A 20,094-nucleotide genomic window follows, 5' to 3' on the forward strand; every position below is an offset into this window, starting at 1 on the left:
GTCGCTCGTGTGAAGTGACCTTTATCTCTTGTTCTATTATTGTACCAGTTGCTTAATATAAGACAAGAGGATTATCATAAACGGTATGTTTGCCCGAGAGCCTCTCGTCCAATAATGTGTGTGGTCCCATATAATTCTATTGTTTGTTTTTAAGCTTGACACACAAAGGTTGGGTAGGGACGGTCGTTTTTCGTTATTATTTTATATATACATACGTGTAACATATAGTGTTTGTTTTTTTGTTTGTTTATGTATATTACAAGAATCAACAAACGTTACCGAATAAATAAATTGATATGAAAAAATGTAGACTTATTTAAAGTTAGAGGTGACATCATTTTAATATTATATTTTATTTATTTTTTATATAAAACTTTTTATTTTCATATTTAATCTGTTGTCGCCGTGCGTGGCTTCGCTCGCGTTTTAGGGGTTGGTCGTGAGTTGTTGGGCGTGAATAGAAAGTATTATTTTTGCATTTATAATAATAGTATAGTATATTAATAAGGGTCTTAAAATAATTAGAGTATTTACTTCTGTGTAAATCAATGATAAAATATTATACAAATCCATGCGCTTAATTCTAGGCGTAGGAAAATATTCAAGGTAAGCTCGATTTATTTGGAAAATTAAAATAAATATAATACTAAATTAATATTATCGAATATTGCAGGTGTAAGGTACCCTCATGATCTGTTTTTTATGTGTAAAATTTCATGATGATCGATTCAGTTACGGCATAAAAGCGTAACAAATGTACAAACTCACTTTCGCATGTACAATATTAGTTGGTATATAAATATAGGTTATATACGAGTATAATGAACATCCAATTATGCGAAAAAATACATTGTATTTTTGTATCATACAATATTCTTTATTATTATCTGGGATAATTGGATGTTACGTGAGTGTAACATAATTCTGCGCTGCGGTTTCTGTTCGACGCAACTATCTTTGTAATGGTTTATGTTATTTTTATGAGAAAAACCGCATTCGATGCACGTTTTAAAACCAAACTAATTATAATGTTAACTGTAGTATCTCCGAGGAAGCTATTAACACTAGACGGCCTGATAATATCCCACTGCTGGTCCAAGGCCTCCTCTCCCTTTAAGGTTACGGTTTTAGAGCTTATTCCACAATGCTGTGCTAATATGGGTCGGTGGATACACATGTTGCAGAATTTATCTGCCTGGGTTTGAACCAGTAATCATTGGTTAAGATTCACGCTTTCTAACCACAGGGCCATCTCAACTCTAATCGTACTGATATGCAGCTTAATTGCATAATAATAATAGCAGCTACCATTAAGTAAACTTATCTCGCGTAAGTTCGTAAGGTTTCGTTTGTGGTAATAGCATTCGCATTTGCTCGCTCTATCTAAACGCAGACTTTATTTGCTAACGAAACATCCAGCGCCGGTTTCCGACCAAGAGGATTACTGATTTCATTCGTATAAACAGTTATAGATAATGGCGATGAAAATGCCTTTTGAAACTGAATGAGAGTTGAGAATATATCGTTATAATTGCGAGTAACTTGAATCTAGATCCACGATGGCGTAGTAGATAGAACACGTGGAACGTAAATGAAGGTTGCGAGTTCAAGGCTAGGCGTGTGCATAGTATTATAGTCAAGGATGATGCGAGAAATTTCTAACTGTATTTATCTTCTATCGTTGAAACTATAATCATCCTCATTAACATGGCAAATATGGCAACTAAAAGGGAATAACCGTAATTCTAGTGAATTTATTTCTCTCAATTTTGTGATATCGTACTTGTGACATTAAAATAAATATTATTATTAAAATTATAATACTTAAAGTTCTTGTTACTGTAATAATTTGTAATTTTTTTAAGCAACCTGTCCGCCTAATACTGGAATCCCGTTGTGATGGATCATTGAACTGTCATTCTTCCACCAACTCTTTATGGCAAACTTATTAAAAAATATAAATAAGTAATTATTGATATAAATATTAATATTTATTTTAAAGTTTATCTATGTAGGTGCTCTCTAAAGAACTGCAATTTTTCACAAAAAATAAGCATTTTTTTTATAACTAATTATTAGGTACGCGTGAATCTCGGTCGCCCAGTTACTTACGATTACGCTAGATGTTAGTCAAGTAAACGATCTTTTGTATGTAAATTGAATAACAGCGCGTGTAACTTAGGACACGTGGCAGATTTGAACATTTAAACGTCAGAAACGTTTCATTCAAACGTTGCAATCAAATTTAATGTTAAATTTTCAAAAGATTTAAATACGTCATAAACTTTGTACTTAAACTTGTTTGTAACAAAACAAATTATTACAAAATATATACATTTTAGAGTTTTGAAACTTAGGATTGAAATCGTTAACTAATAATATTAAACAGTTTTTGTAAGATTGTTCGAAGTGTTCTTCGTCTAGGCTTAATAACTTTGCACTAAGATGGCTTTTCATTTAAAACGAGAGCCGTTAAACGAAAACTTCATAATGCAGAGATATTTTGTTACTTCGCGAATTTTACTGATAAATTCAATTATTTTAATCATATATATTTTTTAAAGTTACTATACTGTTACCTTTTTTTAATTTGTAGGGATTTTATAACATTATCATTAACAGCCTGTAAATTTCCCACTGCTGGGCTAAAGGCCTCCTCTCCCTTGAGGAGAAGGTTTGGAGCATATTCCACCACGCTGCTCCAATGCGGGTTGGTGGAGTACACATGTGGCAGAATTTCGTTGAAATTAGACACATGCAGGTATCCTCACGATGTTTTCCTTCACCGCCGAGCACGAGATGAATTATAAACACAAATTAAGCACATGAAACTTCAGTGGTGCCTGCCTGGGTTTGAACCCGAAATCATCGGTTAAGATGCACGCGTTCTAACCACTGGGCCATCTCGGCTCGGCTTTATTACATTATTACTTAACGTTTCGGTATCTCGGTTAGTTTATACGGCTGTACATTTCTTATGTCGTGGTAGGGTTTTGTGCATGCCGTCTGAGTAGAGTAGTGAGTACAGCCACTCATCAGAAATTCTACCGCCAAGCAGCAATACTCAGTATTTTTGTTTTCCGGTTAAAAGGGTGTATGCAACTACTGGCACAAGGGACAACGTCGTAGTTCCCAAGGTTGGTGGCGCATTGGCGATCTAAGGAATTCTTAATATTTTTTAACAGCGTAAATGTCTCTGGGTGGTGCTGCCTACCATTAAGCGGCCTATTTGCCAGTCCACCTACTTTCCACTCGAGAGGAAAGGTGATTGTTGCCATCAACGAGACATTTACGATCTGTTCCCTTTTGGCTTATTTTAGCTTAATACATGAAATTGATGTAATTATAATTTATGTAAATAACCATCAAACATTGCAAAGCCTCGAAATTCATTGTAAATTTGTAATTCAATTGAACACGTGGCGAAACATAAAGTGTTTCATTCAATTTACCGCTCGTCACAGCAAGGTGACCCATTTTCCGAATTATTATATAATGAATGTCGACTGTAACATCCCTCATGTCGAGTCAGATTCCGATATCAATTGTCGCTCGTGTCGTATTCTAGCACCGATACTCGCTTGTATAACTTTCAGAATACTTACTGTACACATTTCAGAATATAATGAATAAGTGTGTAACATTATTTACACGTACACAGACACGTGCTAATTTCACTTAAACGTTCGAAATACAATCGAAAACTGCCTGTCACAATAATCAGGTCATTTTTATGGCACGTGTCGGGACTTGTTCGCCCAGCGAAGCCTGCTCAGCTGTTCTCGGGCGTCGACCGCTTGTGACGTCACTACCACCACGCCCTTCTCCCTCCCGCCCCTTCCCGGCCCCTTAAAGGACAATTATTTGCAGGATACCATTCATCAAACCCGAAACCTGGCTGTATTTCGAAATAGGGTGTTTTTTGCCAGAATCCTGTCGTTAGTTATATTATGTAGTCGCGTTTTTGATGTCATTTTAAATTGTTGCTATTTTAACTTCCGTCCGCTGGCCCTATCCAGATTTTATCACATAAATTATATTTATATTTCTTCTAAGGTTCTATCAGATCGGTTATCTTATATTTAGTGAATATTTGTAGCGTTTATGGTCTATTTGGGCGAATTAATAACTACAATAGATTAATAACTATAGCTAGCTTATCATACTTAGTGATTTTTTTTCTTATTATATAGAAGCAGTCTCATACGAGTGTATATGTTCATATTATAGGACATTAATACTTATAATATATATCGGAGAGCAACAACGTCTATGTCTTATGTTTTCACGACTTGTATACGAAATCACTGAACCGATTATGACTAACTTTGTTGATGAAATAGCTTTTACTGTGGGAAAGGAAATGTTGTTTTATGATTATTTTTTTTATAAATTAAGTTCTAAGTATACGGTTAAATTAATTCCATGCGTATAACGTCGCGGGTGAATGCAAGTAATATGTTTTTAGAGTGGAGACCGCGTCTCGGCAAGTGTAGTTTAGGACATCCTCAGGCACGGTGGAGTTACGATTTGCGCAAGACGGATGTCAGAAGCTGGGTGCGAGATGCCGAAGATAGACCACAGCGTGCATTTGGAGAGGCCTATGTCCAGCAGTGGACGAATGTGGGCTGATGATGATGATGTTTTCAAAATTATTAGGTCTTTTTTTTATTTATACTTAAGAAAACTGAAATGTCAGAATTTTTTTTATGTGTAAACTACAAGGGTTTAGTTTGAAACTATTTTTACCGAAATGCGTCTTTTGTTGTTTCTTATTCATATCCTAGACAGATTGTGATTTAAATCAGAAATTCAGAGCACCGGCAGTAAAGGCGTTTGTCACTATGAGTATAATCTTAAAACGATGGTACGCTTCGTCTTGCAATATAAGCCGTAAATGTAGGAATATGTATGTTAGAACATAGTGAATAAATAAATTCACATATTATGGAAGTTCTGAACAAATACATCGATTTTATGATATGATATTATCCAGTAGATTTTAATTATAGTTTTTCTACTCATGGGGAATTAATGGTAGATATATACGAGTCAGATTACCAAATGCTTTCGTAGTCTTGTCGGACAAGTAATAGTACTTACCAAGCTAGCTGTAATCATTGATATTTCTCGTTAATTATACTAGTAATTTATACTTTTTCTTTTTATGTATTTCTTCGTTAGGACTTATTACAGACCATTCTGGAAACGCGTATTAAAATGTTAATAATTTTATTGTAATCGCAATATTTCTAAGCAAAAAAAGTTCTCACGGGTACGCTGCCGCGCCGCGTCGGCGCAGTAAAGTGTCGGGCTGACGGCGTTCGGTTCGTAAATCGCGGCGTGCCGTTCTCGTGGTCGCTGCGTAACCTTGCGTATGATGATAAACACGTGACGTCACCGTTATTTTTAGCCATGTTTGTGTCGAGCGGTGCGCGTGCGCAGGGGTCAACACCCGCTCCTATCTCAACTGAAAGCCGCGGTTAGTGCGTTTCTACAGCGCCACGCATTATGCCAACTAGACAGAGTTTTAGATAACTTTACTTTTCTTCACTATTTGCTTATTTAATAGTTGTTTTGTGTAATGCTTATCGAATATTTATATCATTTGATGTTATATTTTATTTACGAACATATTTTACTTAGCTAATTTTGCGATAAAACATTTGTAATAATGGAAACAATGCGGAATTGCCGGGACGCGTTTCGAGTGACGACTTTAAATATATTTGATGCGGGACCTGTCCCGGGTAACAGATGTCAGCCTTCAGCGTGTTCAATGAAAATGCCGATAGTAGCTCATAAGGATGACTGAGCATGTTCCGAATCGGCATTCGGTTGTCGGGAACGCTTTGTTCGTTGTTATCTGAGCGCACAGCGATGCCAGTAAAACGCCAGTGAAAGAGCGATACGCGCTTACAAAGGATGTAGTTAATGCGATCCCACCGCGTCCCGGCGACGTCCCGTTTTACGGGTGGCGTCGCTGGAACGCTATTCGCCGGGACAGAAGGTTCTCGAGTAAGGCACAAAGGCGATTTCGAAACTAGCCGAACGTAATGTAAATGGTTAGTCTGAGTTTCGCGAACGCGGTTTACGTAAAACGTTACGTAATGAGGTTATTGAACCCGACCGATTACTTTAATATATAGGTACTTATTAGAATGTTACAATGCTGCTGTGAGCCGTGGTGGCCTAGAGGTTAGAAATTGTTAGTATTAACCGATGAATTCGAGTTCAAACCCGGGTTAGCACCACTGAATTTACACATATATATAGTTTAATATGTTTATAATTAATTTTTTACTCAATGGTGAAAGAAGATAACACGGCTAAACTTGACGGATGAAAGTCAGCCACATACATCTAATAAATCCATCTAATTTTACGTTAAAGCAACAGAAATAAAGCTTATGTATATGTACATAAATTCAACAATATAATGACAATGAAAAGAATTACCAATTTTATAAAGAGAATATGTATTTCGTGTAAAAAATAGATAAATAATTGTATTACCAGGAATATTTTATCAGTCGATAGTTGAAGTGCAATGATAAAGTAATCTACAGTAATACCAGCATTGTGATCATTGACATCACCAATCCTCACATATTCATAAACCGACTATTTCCAGTTGCTTCTCTACTCTACACGAGGATATTTTCGACACTCTGTCATCATTGTAATGTATAAAATAAAGCTACGATGTTTGTATGTTCGAATCAATCTCAAAAACATCTTGTGCAATAATTCACTAAAATAAAATATATATATGTATTTACTAAGAGCAGTAATGGTTAAAAATAATGATAATTCCTCTTTAAAAGTTCAAAGGAAAAATTTCCTAGTCCCTGTATGCCTATTTACTTGTGCGAATGCGGAGTCAGGCGGTTCGCTAGTATAAATATAAAATAAAAAACCTGTCTCTTATGGGCGACAAGATTCGCGGGGTCGTTGACACGTTGGCGCCTTATGGAGGGAACATATATGCTTTGACAGCTAACGGTGCCTAGGCTTTATTAGGATTAGAGAAACGGTCTCTTAAAAACCTATTCGATGCTCGAGCATACTTACAGTATCTATCCACGTTATTAATATTAACATTACTAATGAATTAGGTATTATAACACGTGCGACATACAAAAAACAACCATCTTATCAATTATAAAAGAAAGTTTTAAAAAGTATACTTACCTATATGTGTTTTTAATTTGTTTTTAACATTTTTCATTAATATGTATAATAACTTAAGATTATAATTTTAATTATACAGAATAAATATATTTATATATACATGTATATAATAGTAAAAACAAAAATTCAATATAAAAAACTTACTCGAAAATATAAAAAAAAATATATTATGTATTTTTGAAACTCTAACGTTTACAAATACATACAAACGTACAGAAGTAAAAATATTTATTTATTAAATAAAATATACTTATAATTCATATTCGAAATAATAATTCTCATGACAGAAAGTCCCGTTTCAATACACGTAACGATGCACTGTCTGCACACGACCATACCGTCTGTCTGTAACGCACAAGCCTATTTCTGATTTGACTTTCACTGTGTCACAGAGGTGAAACGATGCGGGCTAAATATAAAAAAGTTTATGAGAATCATCTAGATTGCTTGTACGGACCGCATCAACGTTTTAACGAAAATAACAGCTGACCTTCGCGCAGTTAATTTAGGACTCGCACAGACCGACGACGACGACAGTCGCACTAAGACACATACACACATATTTGACAGTTTGACATTATTCTCTCAATGAAGAATCTCAATATAGTCTCATGTTTTACATAGAAGTGTTATTATATCTTAACATTTCTCGGGATGGTTCTTTTCTCTGACTTTATGCAGGTAATTTTTTCCAGGACAGTGTCATTCGCTCGAATTGAAAATACACATATACATTGTATCTCGAGATATAGTTATCTCGAGATAATAAACAGACTAAGTATCGTATATTTGTTATAATATGTAGATATACGTTGTGAATGTAAAATTGATACAAAGTTACCCCAACTACATAATAAGTAATATAGCTAAAATTTTTACGCAAAAAAGATATACTCACTTTCTCAAACCTTGGCTACCTATAGTTATAGCCTAAGCAGTTGATGCTGTTGTTTAACTTACTTGGTGGCAATAGATACTAAGTAGTACTGAACAACAATATTATGTAGTAATGTTCTGTTCTGGTTTTCAAAGTAAGTGAGCCAGTGTAATCACATGCACAAGGGTCACATCATCTTAGTTCCCAAGGTTGGTGGTGCATTGACGATGTAAGGATGGTTAATATTTCTGACAGCGTAACTTACCATCACCTTCCTATATGATTTAAAAACATTTTCAACTTCCTAACTCGTAACGCCATTGGTATTATTCGAACAAGATACAAATCTGTCATCGTTTTAAAGCTTTGCTGCGGTATTTACTGGCCACTGTCTCTTCGAGACAGTTTATTTATGAATTTTACGTGCATATGTATATCTATGAATTCAATTTAATTAGAAATAAGTTCATAAGTGTCACGAATGTTTGTAATCACCCTAATTATTTTCGTGTTAGCGCGCCTGTCAGTCTCGAGTTATGAGGTATAGGCCTCACATCCGCTCGTAAATATCACGAGTCCCGAAATCGCACAAATACTTCATCTAAAAATCCCGGAGTCGGAATTCGAATCTTAAAAACGTGTTAAAAATATAATCGTTCAAATATCCATAGTATTTTCGTCCTTCATGCTCAATAGGAGGGCGTACTTTCGCTTGACGTAATCAACGAACGTTTCAGAATTCCAGCGCAAAATCGCAACATCGGAATTTTAACGTGAAACACGTGAAAATATTTTAATAATAATAAAAAGAAAACAAAATAATTATTACAAAAGTACAGTGTTCTTTATTATTTATATTTTTTTATGAGCCTGGAATTATTTACTTTTACAAATTGTGATAGACTTTTTTTAAGGATAGGTTTTTATTTGTGTAGCGTAACCCGAGGCGTCGTCTGAGTGGATTATCTTAGCGCGCTTTTCATAGCGATTCTGTGAGTGGTCGAGGTGCGAAAAATAAACAAACTCATTTAGGATTTATGTCATTAATTGAGGTAGGCAAGGTTGATGAAAAATATTATATAGTAATCATCAAAACTCATCAAATCTTTTTATAGGGTTCCGTACCTATGAAGGATAGGAACCCTTATGAGATTACTTCGTCTGCCTGTATCTATACCTGTCCGTCAATACCCTATATCTCAGGAACCCGGTGAGGTATCAAGTTGAAATTAATATCAAATATTGAGGTTTGAAGTCTGGAGCTGTAAAAAATCAAACCTCGAAGTACGCAATCAAAAGATATGGCCGTTTATAACGCATTTCCTATTTTTCGCAAAGGGAATCGAAACCTGTAGAGTGTACTTCCTGTTTACCTAGAATCGTGATTTTTGGCAAGAAGCTATACCTTGTCGCACAAGTGTAGGGAAATATCTGAAACCGTAAATTTGTTGTTCATGTGTCTGTTTGTCGCCGAGTTGTTTTTTGTATCATATACGATTTTAGAAGGAGTATAATTAACAATTATATCTGTAATATTCTATGTAGTCGTTGGTCTGAAATGCTCGGTAGCGAGACGTGCTGGTCGGAGATGCGCTCCTTCTGAAGAGAATGCCGCTGCAGACCCGCTCCGCCGAAGACGACCGGGGAGGAGGAAGAAGCGGTACGCGCACCTTCTCCCCCCGCCTCAATAGTTGTCGCAGGGACTAGGGGGTCTTAGTACCCTGAGAACCCTCTCTAGCTGTTAGAGGCCCGCACAGGCGGGCTGACCGTCAGGGCGTCACGGTAGCATGCGTAAGCGATCCCGTGGCGCCCGCCGAAAGACGGAGAGGGTACCGCTGGTTTTTTAGTGGGTAAAACCGGCGTACCTGGGCGCACTCGGCTTCCAGGGCTCCGGGGAGTCCCCCCCCACTTACCAGCTCTTTCCAGCGAGAAAAAAAAAAGTGTGGTCGTTGGTCTAGTGGCCAGCTAAAACGGCTACAGATCCCAAGGCTCTGTGTTCATCGGGTTTCAAAAATGTATTTTTACTTGAACTTTTTATTTTTACTTAACTATTATGCCGGATTTCCCTTCTCATTTAATAACTTCCCACTATAAGAGTACGCACTTCATAGGTCTTATAGAAATTTCGCGTGTGTTTTCGAAGACTTGTTCATATATATATATATATATATATATATATATATATATATATATATGTTTATTAATGTACTTTAACTGTCGGAACTACCGAGTTTCTATTATTATCTGAAGAAATTTTCTCTCTGAACGGGTAGTAACTTTAAATATACATTAATCTCATAAAATGTCGATTATCGAGCTTACTATCGAAGCTGAAAGTAAAAGCCTGTATATACAAAAGCAAAACATATTAAATTAAAGTAGACTATACTTTAATAAAGTATGTTTTTCTTTTGTTTTTTTTTTTATTTACATTAATATTCATATTAGTATTATATGTAAGGATCGTGTAGGTCACGCTGACGATTACGTCAGGGCGAGTCGTCGTGTCAAGGGTGACCTGGTGACACATTAGGTCTTGTTAATTTTACAACCATATCAATGTTTAGAGTCTAGTTAGCCCAGTTGATAGAACGCGTTGAGCTTAACAGAAAACTGGCTCAACCAGAGCCAATTGGTGTTTTTATCCGTTCTGAAGTTACCTTAGTCGTACTTTTTGTAAATGTAAGACGATAATTAAACAATATGTTAACACATTGACTAAGACACGAGTGCCCAAAAGAAGCCCAATATCAATACAATTCCTTTTAGATAAAGACGTCAAAGTGGAGCGCCGGTTTCAATAAAGAACCTATTTCAATGGATAGGTTTAGCGCTTTCATCCCATCCTACAATGCCTAACACAGTATTACAAAGATTCAATATTCCTTCGACAAACCCTTACTCATTCCGGCCGTTCAAAAATCCTCGATGAGATTTTCCTATTGACGTAAGTGTGCCTTATATTTTGTTGGAAAATAAACTCAATTTGAACGTGATAAAGTTTACGATAACAACGAATGTTACTTGTACCGTTACGCGCTTTCGACAGATTTTAATACAGTTAAACATAAGTCGTCGACTGCCTTTGAAGGGTATTTTGTGAGAACAAACGTTCGTTAATTACAACACTAGCTTATAATTTTATCAAAACCGAGTTATAATAGATAGTATTTTTTTTTTATTATTATTTTTTTAGCATTAGCAGCCCGTAAGTGTCCCGTGTCAGTGTGAGTTAAAGGCCTCCTCTCCCTTTGAGGAGAAGGTTTGGAGCATATTCCACCACGCTGCTCCAATGCGGGTTGGCGGAATACACATGTGGCAGAATTTCGTTGAAATTAGACACATGCAGGTTTCCTCACGATGTTTTCCTTCACCGCCGAGCTATATTTATGGCTATTATTTTATTTTAAATATTTTTTAAGAATATTATATTGTTTCATACTAAGTATTTAGTCGTAAATAATAAATTAAATGATTAATAATAATCGCTTCTTGTGAAAGAAGGAATCCTTTATTTGGGAAAACAAAAAATAATAACTAAGTATAAAAAAGTATGAAATAGGTAAAGTTATATACAAATATACATACATATGAAATATGACTTAAGACTCGCTCCCCAAAATGGTCATCTCTCAACATATGTGTGCGGGATGTATCAGGACGCAACGCTGGTATTCTTTGAAGCCAGATTACGTGTTTATAGACGACGTTAATTATAAAAATAATTAAATAATTATATTAAATTGTCGGCGTGTATTTACAAATATAGTCTAATTTTTATTATTTATTAGTCATCTCACGCATATAAGGACATCTTATAAGCACGTACGTCAATCAAGTAATGCACGCAGATAATATTTATCGTGGAGGGGCGCGCCTTAGTGAGTAAGTAGATCTTAACAACTGTAGTATAAACCTATTATCAAGGTTTATGTATAATATCAATAGTGTAATTTCAGTAGTTCGGGATGGCAAAATAAAATTATGTTGTACCATGATGTTTCAATCTCTCTCTATATTTTTACAATGCCCCAATCATCCAATTGTTTTCCTTATGACAGCTCAATCACTTTTAAAATAAGAAATAGTGTTACATGCCAGTATTAAATGTTATAAAATAATATCAACTAAAGTTGTACAAATTATTGATCAATTAATTACAATAATAATTGTAATAATATGTAATAATAATAATGTGACATCATTAATGATATTATTAATTATGATATCCTATGACGTAGCACCGTATTGGAGGTTAGGGCTAGTCTCGTAACAATAGTTATTTAAGATATGGGGATATATTTATTTGTAATGCTTAGAATTATAATTTTACTGTTAAATATACCCGATGTGAGATTATTATATTTAATGCATTGCTGTTTTTATTTATATGATAATATGTTGCATATAAATTATGCTCCGAGTTAAATATAAAAATACTATATGTGCCTAAATAAAAGCTATGTACATAAAAAAGTCATAAATACCTTTAATTTTACTAATGCCATAAATATTCAGAAAATAGATTACGTTGAAGAAGTCGATTCTCTGTGTGATTATATCCGATACATATCTGTTTAATCGACATTACTTACACTTTCGCGACTCTAACCTGACGAATGGATAGCGACGAGGAGACAATATCAAACATCCCACGCTCTTTAAAAGCAATTAAGTTTCTTTTTTTATTCCATTATATTTAAATTTCAACAATGTTTTTTTTTCTATATTCTTAGTTATCGTGTAAGGTGCCGCTAATTTTAAGCGGTCAACACTGCTGCTAAAAGAAATATTCATCATTACTTACACGACCAATGCTCTACCAACCTTGGAAACTTGGGGACTATGATGTTATCTCCCTTGTCTCTGTAGTTACACTGGCTCACTCATCCTTCAAATCGGAACATAACGATATAAAATGTAGCTGTTTGCATCTATGATGAGTGAATGCTACCTACCCCACGAGCCACGAAGCCCTACCACCAAGTAATTTGAATGTTATTTATAAATTGAATTAATATCGTATTGTATAGCAGGTAGTTCAGCAATATATAAGATATATGCCAACTAAGTAAAACCATTTTGGTAAATACTATGAAATTGATTGTCGGGTCGCAATCCGCAACTAATGACCGCCTAACGACTTAAGTTCCGGCCAGACGTTTGTGCCGAATAATTGATAGTACAATGTTTTTATAAATGGAAAAGTGTTTTATTTCTTTGCTTTGTTTTATATATTTATACGCTTTTGATTAAAATTACATACACTAGACAACCATCGTGTTTCCGAGTCTTAAAAGTTTGAGTATCCTTCCCGGTGCAAGGTATTGCATAAGGTTTGAGATATTGTCATACCCATTTCGGTTAGATTATTGTAGTACGATGGTATAATTACCAGCTTGGAATGTGAATCCCACCATAAATAGCAGCAGTTTTCATTCAAATTTTAATGGACTGTCTTAAGATTTGTTTGGATTGGATTGACTCTGATTGATGGTGTGAAGATCGTGAGGAAACCTGCACGTGTGACGTTCACACGAATGAAATGCTTTAAAAGTTACCACCACCCAAAACTTCAAGTTCATAATTTTCTTCTTAAGAAGAGACTCCTTCGTCCCCGATTGAAACATACATTGTATGTTCCTTTATTATACTGATAATACCTATAAGTAGAAGTTAGTGTATCATATGATCCACCACACCGATCAGATGGTGGAATAAATGGCTACATTAACTAGTGTGGTAGGCAACGTAACTTAGATCAACATTATAATTTAATCTTAGTTAATGTTCCCTGTGTATCTAATTACAATGGCTTACCATGTTCGCCTGGCATACCGCGCAACACAAAGAGTGATTGTTTGACGGTAGAATAACTGACGATAAGCCTAGCAGACGAGCGTGCTGCGAGGGAAATCTGAGCTATTATGTCCATTGTGCCGGTAAATGAAAACACTCACTTTTATATATGTAACAACAATAATACCGTTCCTCAGTTTTTAACTAATATGCTTATTGCTAACGTCTTCAGAAGTCGTTATATACGGCTGATGATTCTTAAATGCGCAGATCTTTTCCCATGTTAAGACTGGCAGGAATCCACGATACTTTATTTGGGATAACCAGTGATATTGCGTACTGTGATTGGTTCTTCTTCTCTCCGGTAGATATAACATCTGTGTATCACACACACATATATTTGTGTATGTAATCGCTGAGAAGATCGGTAGTTGCGACCAAAAAATGGTCAGGAGTATATTGTGATCATTACTTCCAATTCCAGACAAATTTGTCACAACTTCAGAAGACGGCGTTTATCCATTGAATAAGTTGGTTTGTTATAAAATGAGAGGTTAGGTATGTTCAGTAAACGCTGAAGGCATAAAAAATTTATGTAACATTACTGTATAATAACAAAGTTAACCTGTGATGTTCGATCGTGATGTTATTTTTCTATCTCAATTTGTAATGCTGTATAGTCTGAACACACCACAAATAGCGACTAATGAGAGGGTAACGACTCGAGTTTCTGATGCAATAAACTTAGAGCCAGTATGTATCCAATTGCTGGGCAAACTCCACCTCTCCTTTGTAATAAAAGGAGATTGCACATGTGGCAGAATATCACCTGAAACATGTAGAATGCTAGAATGAGATGATAAACACAAATTAGAGATATTAAGATTGCTCGGGTTTGAACCCGCTATCTTTGGTAAAATTGACACGTACTAACCTCTATTGTTAAAAAAATAATATTAAATATACTAAATTCGAGTAGGTTTTTAATATATATATATGTTTGAATCGTCGTGTTACAGGACTAAATTGTATATAAAGCTATCACCGCTTCGGAATGTAGATTCTACCGGGAAGAACCGACAAGAAACCAAATAATTCTATTTTCAAATGAAATATGTACATCAAGTTTTTTAAATTTATCGTCGACTCTATTTACATATATATATCTAGTTGAGATAATTGTTTTAAAATTCTTAACAATTACTAGATAGTTTCGTAGTAATTGTTAGGTCTACATGTGTTACCACACAGTATGATTCGAGTGACCAGCAAATTGTTACTAATGAGAGTGTGTCGACTTCGTGAGTCGATTATTAATCCACATTTCATAAATCAAATACGAATAATAAATAAAATATGAAAAAATAGGCGTCGCCCGCGTTTTAGGTGTTGGTCGGTCCTTATTTGAAGTTCACGCTTGCTTCATTACAAGTTTCATAAAATTAGGTTTAGCCGTGAAAGGGCAACAGATAGACAGTTACTTTCGCATTTGTAATAAGTATAGATATCACACCGGTGAAACCGCGAGTGGAAGCTAGCTAAGTTTAAATTTAACATCGAAAGTGCATGCAATGTGCAATTCAGGACACGTGTCAGAGCGGTAACGTTCTCGCTTAAACGAGAAAACGTTTTTGGAAAACTGAAACATGTGTACGCTGCAGCCGATCTTGATCATGCGATTTGACAATGCGAAAATAAAGTGTCAATTATTGTAATCAGTATAATTATGAGTTTAAAAATGGTTGTTTGTCAACGAAAGTAGAAAATAATAATTAATTTATTCAAAAATCCATAAATAAAAATGCATTTTTTTTTTAAACTTTTGTCACGTGACACAAAACGCTCCCGATTGGTCGGGCTTATGATGACGTCACTTGCTTATTAACCTCGTTTGCCTACTGTATGTGGATTATATGTGGCACAGATTACAATACAGGCAAGTGACGTCACCGATACCATTGCAGCGCCATATTGTCAGAGCGTTTTCGCGCGCTATTTAAATATGGATTTTTTATTTTATCAAAATTTTTACTGGTTTCCTTAACCTCTACTAAATAATATGAAATGCATTTTAAAAACCAGTCAACTAGCCTATTACATGTTACTAAGGCCGCTGTTTCACGTGGGGTACGAGTGTTTCGTTTTAACCGCGAACCGTAAATTCGTTTCACTCGCTTGCCAAAAATAACATTATATCGTTAATTGATGCTGTACAAGCTTATGTAAGTATTGTTACTAAGATAAATTACGGCTGGCTCTATGAATTTTACAAACGAGTTTTGACGTTGCGTGAAAATTGAGATTAATATATGTAGCTACAGCCACTCGGGACACAACATCTTAGTACACAATATTGGAGGCGTATAGATTATGTCTATGGGCGTTAGTGACTACTATCAAGTAACCCATAGGTGGTTTGGCAATTGTGCCAGTCCATACTATAAATAAAACTGCGTCGCTGATCTTGTGACTATAAATATGGCCATAGTAACCAAGTCCTGGATTCAAACCGATAAAAAGTTATTGTGGTTATGTCGGATTCGCTATAAAAGCACACACAGTTGCAGTATCTCCTGCAGAGTTGGCTGGTCTCCTGAGTTTGACTGACATGGCTGAAATCGGTGAAGACGACAACATTAACAATAAAAATAAGAACATTGTATGTGTTATCCATCATTTTAATACATAATATTAGTAAGAATAATTAATTATCAATAATTCAAAGGTACTTTCAGTAACAAAACACAAATGAAACATCCAGAGTAAACACGTACCTTATGTAATGGCAGTGTTTGTGCGCACCGTTACACCAACGTCCGGTGTAACAGTGCCAAGATTAAGAGCTTTTTAATTTGGTCTCATAAATTGAAACCGGTCAATTTATCACACTTTCAGCACTGAAAATGCTTCATTATTTATATCTGTAACGTTGTCGTTACGCGGAGGTATAGCGGCTCTTTTGTTTTATTTCCGAGTATTTCTAGTGTTGTTATATGAGCTTGTGAGTAATTACGTTCGTTTTTTGTTTCGAGATAAAAAAATATATATATTTCGTTATGAATATTTAATTTAGATAAAAAGTAAGGCAATTATAATTTTTAATGCGTTTTTATATATATATTTTTTATTTTTAAATAACTAGATTGGATTTAGTTTAATTATTAATTAGAGCAGGTTGTTGCACATTAGTTAATAAGCGAACAATTCCACTCACACAATACAACTCCGAGTATCGATTTAAAATATTACGATAGGATACCTCAAAATACTAACTGGTTAAAGGTAGTCGTTTTATATTATAAATATAATGCACAGTGTCCATCAAACTCCTTGAAGTCCGTTATTTGTAATCCATTTCCCCCTCCTGCCATGCTGCCTGACGTCGTTTCATCACTAAGTGGTCAATCGCAGTGACGTAGCAATCGACGTATAATCAGGGGTGCTACACAAAGTGCATTCGACAACTGTCCGAACGATATCGAACTTGTCTTACGTCTAAATAATTCAATACAATAATGTTCCTGATCACGTGATATGTCGAACACATACTTGGTGGGGGTACAGAAGGGCTATGTGCAAGTCCGTCTACCACCCACTTATCATATATTCTACCGCCAAACAGCAGTACTCAGTATTGTTGTATTCCAGTTTGAAGGGTGAGTGAGCCAGTGTAACTACAGGCACAAGGGCACATAAGGAATGCTTAAAATTTCTTATAGCGCCATTGTCTATTATTGGCGGTGGTGACCGCTTAGCATCAGGTGGCCCATGTGCTCGTCCGCCTACCTATATATTAAAAAAATATATATTTAAAAAAAAACATATTTGCATAAATTTCGGTCTTTCCACAAACGCAAGCGATAATTAAATTAGTTTTCACTGATCTTCTTAGCTTTTTTTGGCACTAATGTCTAGTCATTGACGTTTTAAATGTTTATAACATTGCTGTACAACAAAACAACTGATTTAACGTGAACAGAATTATAAAGAAAAGCTGGTTTAAGTCAAATAGTAAATATGACTCATTTGGAAAGAATTTAAATCAATATAAACAACAACCCCATTCTTAGTGGATATGTTGTCCAACTATTTGGTATTCTCAAGCAATTAGAACTATAATTGCTTGGCAAATACTTAGTTTCGACTTGACTGTGTGTCTTTTGTTTGATTTCGAGCTCGCGTCTTGTACTGTTTGGTTAGTCAAAATACAGTAATTGTACTAAGCGATTAACTTGTTCAAATAGAAAGTTAACTCTAAGAATTATCCGAGTTTACGGAATCGTATGGTTTTAGCTTAAGTGCCATTAACGGTTTGACTTATTAGTTCTTCGCTAAATCTCAATAATTTTAACAATGTCTTAAATTTCGGATATTTTTTTCTTAAATAAACGTACGTAAAATCTATTGATCAGATTTGGATAGTACATTATTGTTTTTTAGTAGTTCCGTATCATGGAATACATTTTCGTCTGAATAATAATCCTTGTACAGTTTTGCGCACAGTCGACCCAGTTTCTTATTAAAACTATTAACCAATTAACGAATAAGGAAAATTGACCTAAGTTAAGTGTAACAAAGGAATACTGCAAGTTCATACAAGTGTTCAGAATAAAATGCAGAAGTTTACCCTTCAAGATACTAATAAATTCTCCACTCGGAACGCACAGAACGCTTTGACCCAACCGACGCGGACAATAGTTCACAGCAGACTTTCTCTGAAGTGATATAAACAGTAAGTATAAAGCGAAGTGAACAGTGAACGTTGAACGGAAAGTAAATACAGGGTGTGTGAGAACAAAGAGCTAGCCGTGATTGTTATCGATCGGCGTCCTGCGCCCTGCGCCGCCCGCACAAAGGGCACGGACGACATACTAACACATCCACGTGCTAATGAGCTGTACTTGTCAATTCATTTCAAGAATTGATTAATTTATAGGTGATCAATTCAAAATCAATATCAAAATATACTTTATTCAAGTAGGCTTTTGAATCGTCATTTAACAAACTATATTCATTGAAGAAGACTCTACCGAGAAGAACCGGCAAGAAACTCAAAAAATGTTATTACATTTTAGTTAAATACTATTATATATGTATGTAATATATCCTGCCTGGAAGTCAACAAGTATAACTCTACGCTTTTTTATCATCTGTATAATCTTGTATCGAATAATATAAGGCATATTTTATCTTAATCTTTACCAATATATTATTTTAAAATGATTTGTAGTTATGAAACGCTAATCCAGAACGTCCCAACGATTAGCAAGGCATGATCAACGAACGCGTTATCAAGTCCGAGGTTGTGTGATCACTCAAAATCCTGCTAGAACTTTCTAGAATTGTGAAGAAAGTTTCTAAAACAGAACACAGCTATGAAATGTCTAATATACTATATTTTCTTTTATGATAACATCCAAGTTTGTTTGTTAAGGGTCTCTGTCTCTTAAACGTTTTATATTTTGCCGATAAATATTTTCTTCACTTAATAGCTTTATGTATAAACAAGTCCAAACAAAGTGTGTTTGGACTTGACAGAATCTTATCTTATTACGATTTCGACTGTTGTTGATAATGTATCTGATTGGATTATTATTAGGGATTTATCAATTTCATTTTTCAATGCCAAGGTCTCCAAGTAATGATTTCAACTGATTGCTAGCTGGTAATGTTGAAGACATGTGCTATACATAATAAAAATCTTCTAAAATTTAGTGTTGATTTTTTTTTGTACTTGTTATAATTCCAAGATGAAATCAACTTTATAGGATTTTTTTGTGTGGTTAACGGTGATTGGTTATGATAATTGCTCCAGACAATTGATTGGTTGGTTTAAAAAATTTAGAATTCGTGGTGTATTTGATTGGATTATTATAAGGTTTTAATTGTTTATTGATATCGTTATAATATAAAATACCCGACTACTTATTTGAACTATATGAAAACACTTTACAGTAGTTTAGATGGAAAAACAAATTTTATTTACATAAATGTCCTAAAGTAGAAGCAATTTATATTAAATTCCTATATTTCAGCGTCCTTTCAAAATCTGTCACAGACACACAAATTCTATTAAGCGAAAATAAATGTAATAATTATTTAATTAATTACAAAAACATCAAAACAAAATCGGTAATTAACTAAGCGAACGTTTTTTATAAAATTTAATTACACGAATATAATTTAAAATTCGAACGCCATTTCTCGGTTACCAAGCGCCTATA

At 34.8% G+C, this 20,094-nt stretch overlaps 1 protein-coding gene across 2 annotated transcripts in view; it reads left to right on the forward strand.

Moving 5' to 3' along the window:
- Positions 1-20,094, forward strand: part of LOC125066695 (max dimerization protein 4-like) — a 273,787-nt gene that overhangs the window by 55,829 nt on the left and 197,864 nt on the right. The gene's annotated exons all lie outside the window — the stretch shown is intronic.

Source organism: Vanessa atalanta, chromosome 10 (genome assembly GCF_905147765.1).
Source record: "Vanessa atalanta chromosome 10, ilVanAtal1.2, whole genome shotgun sequence".
NCBI lineage: Eukaryota > Metazoa > Arthropoda > Insecta > Lepidoptera > Nymphalidae > Vanessa > Vanessa atalanta.